This window comes from Peromyscus californicus, unplaced genomic scaffold (assembly GCF_007827085.1).
Source record: "Peromyscus californicus insignis strain IS unplaced genomic scaffold, ASM782708v3 Scaffold_4__1_contigs__length_199733344, whole genome shotgun sequence".
In the NCBI taxonomy this organism is placed as follows: Eukaryota; Metazoa; Chordata; class Mammalia; order Rodentia; family Cricetidae; genus Peromyscus; species Peromyscus californicus.
The window spans coordinates 55825605-55834726 of NW_026294562.1; the positions used below are offsets into that span (position 1 = coordinate 55825605).

Genomic DNA, 9122 nt, shown 5'->3' on the forward strand with positions numbered 1-9122 from the left:
CAAGATTATTTGAAAATCAATCTTACCATTAAAGGATGACCATCAGAAACAAACCATAAACTAATATATGTTTCTGAGAAAAATATTAAAAGGTATTATCAAAAACAGTCACTGACCCTCAGGTTGTATGAAAACAAGGCACAACAGCTGCTGATCATTCAAAGGTACCAACAGCCCTACCTTTAAAATGATTAATTGGTAAAGTGTCTGGGTGGAATAATGGCCTTTAGCATCAGGAAATTTACAGACATTACAATAGTTGGTACAGGAGCAGCTAAATGCTCAACATATTGAAGAATCAACCAGTCCTTGGAATTCTCCTATATTTATCATTAAAAAGAAATCTGGAAAATGGAGAATGGAAAACAGTCCCACCTTATGTCAATATTTTGTACAACAGTCATTAGAACTAACTCGTAATCAGTTCCCTCAATCTATAATTTACCATCATATGGATGATATCTTATTAGTTGATTCAAATGCAGATACTTTAGAGAAAATGTTTGAAGATGTAAATTTTGCCTTGTTGGGGATTAAAAATTGCTCCTGAAAAAATACAAAGAGGAGATTCTATTAATTATCTAGGATATAAGATAGGTTTACAAAAAATTCAACCACAGAAAATACAAACCAAAAGAGATCAATTATGAACTCTTAATGATTTTCAAAAATTGCTGAGATATTAACTGGCTACAGCCTACAATTGGATTGACAACTCAAGAACTAAGTAATTTATTTCAAACCTTCCAAGATGATAAGGATTTAAATATTCCATGAAAATTATCAGCTGAGGCTGAGAGAGATTTGGCTTTGGTAGAAAATAAATTACAGGATGCACATGTGGATCGTTTGGATCCAGAGCTTGATTGTATCCTAGTTATTGTATGTTCTACAGGAATTCTTTTTTTTTTTTTTTTTTTGTTTTTTTTTTTGTTTTTCGAGACAGGGTTTCTCTGTGTAGCTTTGTGCCTTTCCTGGAACTCGCTTTGGAGACCAGGCTGGCCTCGAACTCACAGAGATCTGCCTGGCTCTGCCTCCCGAGTGCTGGGATTAAAGGCGTGCGCCACCACCGTCCGGCTCCTACAGGAATTCTTAGGCAGAGAGAAGGTAGTATCTTAGAATGGATATTTTTACAATACAAACAGAGCACAAATTAAAGACTTATGTAGAAAACTTTTCTGAATAAATTCTAAAAGGAAAATCAATTTGTCAATTACCAGGAATAGACAGCAGAAATTGTGGTACATTTTGCTAATGCTGAAATTTCCTCATTATGGCAGAAAATGAATATTGGCAAAGAGCTTGCAGTAATTTTTTGGGAGAGATTAGCAACAAATATCCCCCAAACAAGAGACTTCAGTTCATAAAGAGAACTAACTGGATCCCTCCTCACATTGTATGGGGAACACCAGTTTTTGGAGCCCCTACATTCTATACTGATGCAAACAATCAAGAAAGGCAGGTTATAAGTGAGAAAATTTAAGTAAAGTGGCTCAAAGCCCTTACGGTTTTGTTCAAAAGTCAGAATTATATGCTATTCTCATGGTATTATTAGATTTTCCAGAACCTCTTAATATAGTTATTGACTCTCAATATGCAGAAAGAGTTGTTTTACATATTGAAACTGCTGGACTTGTTCCAGGTGATTCAGGATTAACTTTGTTATTTATTCAATTACAAGAAATAATCAGAAATAGAAATCATCCCTTGTATATAACACCTTTCAGGTCCCGCACAGGGTCTACCAGGCCCTCTTGCATGAGGTAATGATGAAATTGATTGGCTATTCATAGGAAATGTGCTAGAAGCCTCAGAATTTCATAAGAAACACCATGTTAATAGCAAGGTGTTGTATGATATTTTGTTTGTGTTCTGACAAAGTTTGCTTGGAGTCAGAGGGCTGGGCTAGCCACTAGTTAACCATAAAGGTGTGGAGGTCTGTACAGCAAGGAGACAGGAAGTGATAAGGTGGGACAGAGAGAGGATCTTGGCCCTTTTGGTCAGAGGAACAGAAGAGGTAGGAAGTCACTGGTGGCTGTTCTGCTTCTCTAATCTTTCTGGTTATTACTCTGATATCTGACTCCTAGTTTTTATTGGTAAGATTAATTAGAATTACACTTCATCTGGTGTCCAACTTTTGGGGCACTAATTCATGAGATAGCTGCTTGCCCATGGCTTTGCAGCCACTAGCACCCGCTGGAGCTGCATACAGGAGCTGCACCTGGTGGAGTCATATCACCATCAGCTAGGTTTTCCCTCTCTTCTCTAAGCCCTCTGAGCAAGTCTGGGATTTTCCTGTTGCAGCCTCTCTACAGCAATGTCCACAAGCCCCAAACTCCCCAAAGTTAGGGTTGGGGCAGGGCTTTGTTTTTGTCTTTCCAGGAGAATGAAGGCATCCAACTAAGGAATCTGAAGACCACCAGACAAATGAGACATCTGAAGAGATGAATCATCCAGAGAAAATGTCCCAAGAAAAAGAGTAAATTGGCCTATTGGTATATCACATCTCCAACAGGATAAAATTTCATAAATCTTCCTAAACATTTGTTTCTGCTGTCTCTACAGACACATTATACAAATGGTCTTTTTATAGTCCCAATTCAATTAAAAATTAAAGTGGGCTTTGGAGTTGTCCTCTAAACCCAAGCATCCTTGTTAAAGGAAAATCCAAAATCTCTGTCTCATGTCAGAAGAGCCACCTGATGTGGGACAGAAGAAAAACCAAAATAAGGGACTGTTCTATTGCCACTAATCTCACAATCCTTTAGTTTTATTTTGACTCTTTAAAACTTTTCTTAAGGTATAAATATTATCTCAAAATTTATAAAATTAATATATATAGTTTAAACTTTTTGTCATGATGTTAATGGTCATATAGAGTACTAATTCTAGAAAAAGACTTCTTCTAGCTTCCTATACATGATTGGGGGTTTGAATCTCAGTCAGGTAAATAGGAATTAAATTTTTGTACTCTGTATATAACAAATTATGGTCCTTTAACCTCTTTGAGATCTGGTGCATATGACATTTAAAATGTTTATGTTTTCCGCAGTGAACCATGACCATGCCTAACAGTGACCTTTGAAGTCTTCAAAAGGAGAATGGGGCCCCACAACCAGGATTCCACTGGGACTATGGTAATGCCACTAAGCTGACAAACACCACCCGAAGATTGGGTTTGAACTACAAACTGCTCAGGACAATTTTAGGTGGTGGGCTGAGATGGTCCAGCCTCATAGACTACTCCAGCCAGGACTTGAGACAAGCCCTGCACTTTCCCATCACACAGACTGGACAACAGATGATACAGCTAGCTCTCCCAGGACTTGACAATTATCCCATTTTTTTCAGGGTCCTCTAAAGGTGCCATTACCACCAGACAAAAAGAAGTAATTTTAAGAACACGATGCCCATATTCCCAAGAGGTGGGGTGGGTAGTTTTTGGTTGTTCAATGGGTTATGGATATTTGTCATCATTTAGGGCTGTTGGTTACAAGTTGTTATTGATAATGGTCAGGAAAAAGACTGAGCAAAGGATATTAGATTCAGAAATTTTGTTCTGAAAAAAAAAATGGGGATGTAGAAATAATAGGATAAAAGGGTAAATTATTGAATCTACTTTTAATCCAAAAAAGCAACTAGTAGTTTTAAATATTTTACATTGATATGAATGTTTGTTTATTGATACAAATTTAAAGTATTTTTGTTATACTGTACATATGTTTCTACTCTTGTTTAAGGTATTTGTGTATATTGATACAAATTTAAGGTATTTTTGTTAGAACATACTGTATATTACGTTTCTACTCTTTTTCAAGGTATTGTACCTATGCAGCTCATTTAACAATGTAATGTAAATTTCTAGTCCTTGAAAGTTATTATTACAAACTATTTAGGATAATAAAGAATGCAGGTTAATAGTCAGTTACCTATTATAATCAAACTTGTAGTCATGTTAGATATGTTTTCAAGGTCAAACAGAGATATATTTTAGATAGACAGATGGTCTTCAAACACTTCAGAGATCTACACAATATGGCATTTAAGATGTTTTAATAACATAAGGTTCTTTTTTTTAAGATTTTATTTATTTATTATGTATAGTGTTCTACATGCATGTATGCCTGCAGGCCAGAAAAGGGCACCAGAGCTCATTACGAATGGTTGTGAGCCACCATGTGGTTGCTGGGAATTGAACTCAGAACCTCTGGAAGAGCAGCCAGTGCTCTCAACCTCTGAGCCATCTCTCCAGCTCCCCATAAGTTTCTTTTTTAATGACAACATGAGACATGTTTTTATGAGACATGTCTGCTCCTGGCAGCACCAATCTAGTTCAGAGAAGATGATGGGCATTGAAGGAACTCCATATGGAGTTTACTTTTTTTGTGGTGGCAAAAGTTAGCCACTGAGCAAGAAAGTGCCCTTGCCTCAACTGCTGACAGTATGCTGTCCAAATTGGACAAGCAGGACAAAAAAGAAAGTGAATACTGAAACTTGCCAAGACAAGGTAGGACAGTCTTTAAAATTCCTGCTTCACAGAAAAGTCTGTCAGATATTATAAGCCTGCAGGCCAAATATGGATGCCCTAATGGTACAGAGGCCATTCTGTTTCTGCCATTTCATAGTTTTGGAAGTTGTTTGCCCTGCACTTCCTGTTTATTCAGGTAATAGTATATCCTTCTCAGGTCTCTAATGGAGATGAAGACTAGATAGTTATAATTTCCTTGTTAACAAATTCAGAAAAGAAACTCACAAAAGAGGTGTAAAGTGTATAAGGTTGAGAGATATAAAAAGATAGCTTTGGGTTGGTAATGCAAGTTAGGATATAAAGTGAATTAGGTACAAATTTCAACTCACCAAGATAGGATAGATAATGGAGTATTTTTCTTTGAATTCATCAAATGCTATGGACTAGACATTATTAATGTAATTATTATTATTATTATTTTTTGTTTTGTTTTGTTTTTTTGTTTTTCGAGACAGGGTTTCTCTGTGTAGCTTTGTGCCTTTCCTGGAACTCACTTGGTAGTCCAGGCTGGCCTCGAATTCACAGAGATCCGCCTGGCTCTGCCTCCCAAGTGCTGGGATTAAAGGCGTGCGCCACCACCGCCCAGCGACCCTGATATCTGACTCTTGATTTTTTTTTTTTTTGTTTTTTGTTTTTTTGATTTTGTTTTTGTTTTTTCAAGACAGGGTTTCTCTGTGTAACCTTGGTGCCTGTCCTGGAACTCACTCTGTAGCCCAGGCTGGCCTCGAACTCACAGAGATCTGCCTGGCTCTGCCTCCAGAGTGCTGGGATTAAAGGCGTGTGCCACCACTGCCTGGCCTGACTCCTGATTTTAATTGATAAGGTTAATTAGAATTGTGCTTCAGCAGGGGTTTAAAGAAAAATTATTCTGTCACTTGGTAACAAGCTGATGAAATTATAAGGAAATGTCCTACTTGTTCTTTGTATAACCAAACTCCACTACCTGCAGGAAGTAGTCCTATGAGTACTCATAGAAATGAAATTTGGCAACTGGATGTGTCTTATTTTGCAGAGTTTGAAAAATTAAAACATATACACCATACCATAGATACATATTCAGGATTTCAATGGGCAGCTGTGAGTTCTGAAAAGGCTGATTCTGTAATCACACATTTATTAGAAGTTATAGCCACCAGAGGAATACCTGTACAAATTAAGATTGACTATACTCCAGCATAAGTTTCTAGTAAAATGAAACAGCTTTTTGCATATTACAACATAAATCATATTACAGGTATACCACATAATCCTGTAGGGCAAGCAGTTATATAAAGATGTAATCGCTGTAGTTGGTTATTTTACTCTTTGGCTCTTTGGTGGCCCACCACCCAGCTCCCAAATAAATCATATGGAGACTTATTCTTTCTTATGAATGCCCACTGTGTAACGTTTTGGTCCTTATTTACGTCCTTTGATTACGTCATCAGCCTTCGCCGGCTTCCCAGCCTAAAAAGTGGTTGGGCCTTCTGTGGGCTCTCTCTGTCCCCTCTCCTTTGTGCTCCTTCCCCCCGTTGGTCCCCCTCTCTCCCTCTCCCCCCTTCTCTCTCTCTCTCTCTCTCTGTCTTTCTCTGTCTCTACCCCCCCCAATAAAGCTCTAAAAAGGTAACAATGGCTATGATTCTTTTAATCAGCACGCTCCTCCGCGGGCATGGCTGCTGCGGGCCGTGACCAGCCATGAGGGGCAGCGCCGCGGCACAACCAACATTGGTGCCGTGACTCGGATACACCACTGAACACCAAGGACCTGCTGACTGCTGCTGCTTGCCGCCTCTTCCCCCATCCAGAGAGACCGTGAGACCGCGAGTGCGTGCGCGCGTACCTCGCCGCCTCCGCTGGACCCCCACACCGCCACCGCCATGATTCTTCACCACAGTAAGTCCGCTGTTCTTGCGCGGCTGTTGTCTGAGCTATGTTCTTTGCGACAGACACCCCGGGGGTTGTCCTCGAGCTGCACCAGCAACGGCACATTTTCATTTCTGATGAGAAAGTAAATGCTGTCTTGGTCTACCGGGTGGATCAACTGTGGTGCAGTTGCAGCCCTTCACATCCCTTGATGAAGAGGATGGTGAACTTGAGCTGATTCATGGATCTCTCTCCACTCCATGGGGACGCCCAAGATTGTAGTCTGATCCCAGTTTGTTATTTTAATTTTTAATTTTTTCTCTCGGCTACAGCCATGCGACAAAAGGGCGGATATATTGGTGGATGGGGCGGGCACCGGTAAACCTGGCCTCATAACAGCGTAAATCTGGCCGCATAACAGAGTCACGGGAACTTCTGCCAGAGAACGGGCAAATAAGAGTTCCTTTATCTCCAAGCTTTCTGCTAAAGTTCTGAAACCCTTCTCCCTCCCCACTTCTGCATCTGCCACATGCAACCTATTCTGTCTGACTTCCGCCGGCGGTGGGCGGGCTCAAATGGGCGGGCTTGGGCAGCTTCTAGGACTCGCCCTAACTCACCTTAACTCCACCCACTCATTCTCAAACTGCCTTGAGAAGCACAGATGAGTCTAAAAGCGGCTAAGATCCATACAAATAAGTTTACAGTAGTCAGGATGGCTCTTAAGCCAAAAAAAAAAAAAAAAAAAAAAAGCCAGCTTATAGCCTCAGACAAGTCTTCCGGAAAGGATCGGTTTATAGTCTGCCTACTGGCAGATCTTCCAAAAGCTGTTCTTAAGCCATCAATCAGCAGGAAAAAAAAATATTCAGGACATAGAGTAAAATTCATCTCTTGTTCCCCAGACCTCCCCGACTAAAACTTAAGCATCTGGAGAGCAAGGCTCCTGACCCCACAGGCAAAAGAGTCATCTGTGGCATTTAAGGTGTGCCAGGGAAAAGATAAACGTCCAAAAACAAAATTGCCAAGTGCTGGCACTCGCTGACTCCCAAAAGCTGTTGGGTCCCTGTTTTAAGTGAGGAAAAGGCCACGGGCTAGCGAATGCCCTGCCAGGCCATTGACAGCCTTGTTAAAAGTGCCGCCTAGAAAGACAGAGTCAGCTGACTGCCCCCAGGCGCCAAGACGTATGGGTACATCAAGCTAAGACCTTCAGCAGACCTAGGCTTGGCTACAGACATGGCAGGGGACCCAGAACGCAGCAGGGAAGTGATCTGCTTCTTTCCTTCTGGACACCAGAGCCACTGACTCAGTCCTGGGAGTTTTGGGATGCCACCTCTCCTTTATTGTCGGGTACAGAGGACAGCCTTACCACCTCACCAGATTTAATTGCACTTTCAGAGTTACTTAATGAAAAAAGATTTCCACCTAAAATAAGAGCTCATTGCTTCACTCCAGATCCACTGCCTGTGTTTCTCATGTGCATTCAGACAGAGCCCTAATCTTTGCCTTGTCCCTAATTCAAAAAAAAAAAAGTTTTTTTTTCTCATACACCACAAGCTTTTCTCTTCCCAGTTCCCTGTTCTAACTCACTGTTCAGCTAATGGTACAGGACCACCACAGAACCGGAGTCCAGAGATCATCAAATAAGAAACTGTAACAGCTAAAAGGTATTTACACCCCCAGACCCAAAAGCGTCTGGGTGCTACAAAAAGACTTTAATGTAAACATCTATTACTATGAGATGCTTTTAACAATTGATCACCTGTCTCCTAGATGCTGAACCAGTAAAGGAAACAGGTACTTTAAAATAATCTGTCTCTGATAAAGCTTAACATGTTTCAAAATCCATAGGGACAGGCCGATCTACCTCAGATAAATGTCAACATAAAATAATAATGATTCTTTTATCTCTCTAAGTTTTTTCTGTGTCACCAGCATCTTGTCAAACAGAAAGTTCCCAGCCACAGCCAAGAGGGATACATGTCTCCAGAGCAAACGGATGACAGACAGCATCCCACAACGCCTGTCTACCTCGGAAGACTCCCCTTCTCCATTCCCCCAAGAGCCAACCAACATCCAAAAGTCAGCTGGAAGCAGTTTTTGAGAGGAACGACTCCCCTAGTCCCATCTACCTGCTTTTTTTATAATAAGGGAAAGTCTGGGATGTAAGGATTTGGTCCTTATTTACGTCCTTTAATTACGTCATCAGCCTTCCCCGGCTTCCCAGCCTAAAAAGCGGGTGGGCCCTCTGTGGGCTCTCTGTCCCCTCTCCTTTGCGCTCCTTCCCCCGTCGGTCCCCCTCTCTCCCTCTTCTCCCCCCTTCTCTCTCTCTCTCTCTCTCTCTCTCTCTCTCTTTCTCTCTCTCTCTGTCTTTCTCTGTCTCTACCCCCCCCCAATAAAGCTCTAAAAAGGTAACCATGGCTATGATTCTTTTAATCAGCACGCTCCTCCGCGGGCATGGCCGCCGCGGGCGGTGACCAGCCACGAGGGGCAGCGCCACGGCATAACCAACACACTGGCCTTAGCTTGGCTTATTTCTATCCAGCTTTTCTTAAATTGTCCCATCTATCTTTTGCCTCTAGAATTTTACTTTTCCCTGTTCTACATACCTCTCTTTACTTTTTACTCTGTGGCTGGCTGTGTAGCTGGGTGGCTGGCCCCTGACATCCTCCTCTCCTCCTTTTCTCACTGTTTGTTCCTCCTTCCCAGATTTTCCTCCTTGTCATTGTTTGCTGTGGCATGGGTGTGTGGGTACATG

At 41.3% G+C, this 9122-nt stretch overlaps 1 long non-coding RNA gene across 2 annotated transcripts; it reads left to right on the forward strand.

Moving 5' to 3' along the window:
- Positions 1–956: 956 nt before the first annotated feature.
- Positions 957–8779, forward strand: LOC128094961 (uncharacterized). 2 transcript variants are annotated; one of them, XR_008213120.1, is made up of 3 exons: positions 957–3137; positions 6160–6400; positions 7937–8779. It is a non-coding gene; the product is annotated as an uncharacterized LOC128094961 (long non-coding RNA). The 2 variants fall into 2 exon arrangements; XR_008213119.1 differs by having other exon boundaries at positions 957–6400.
- Positions 8780–9122: the final 343 nt, after the last annotated feature.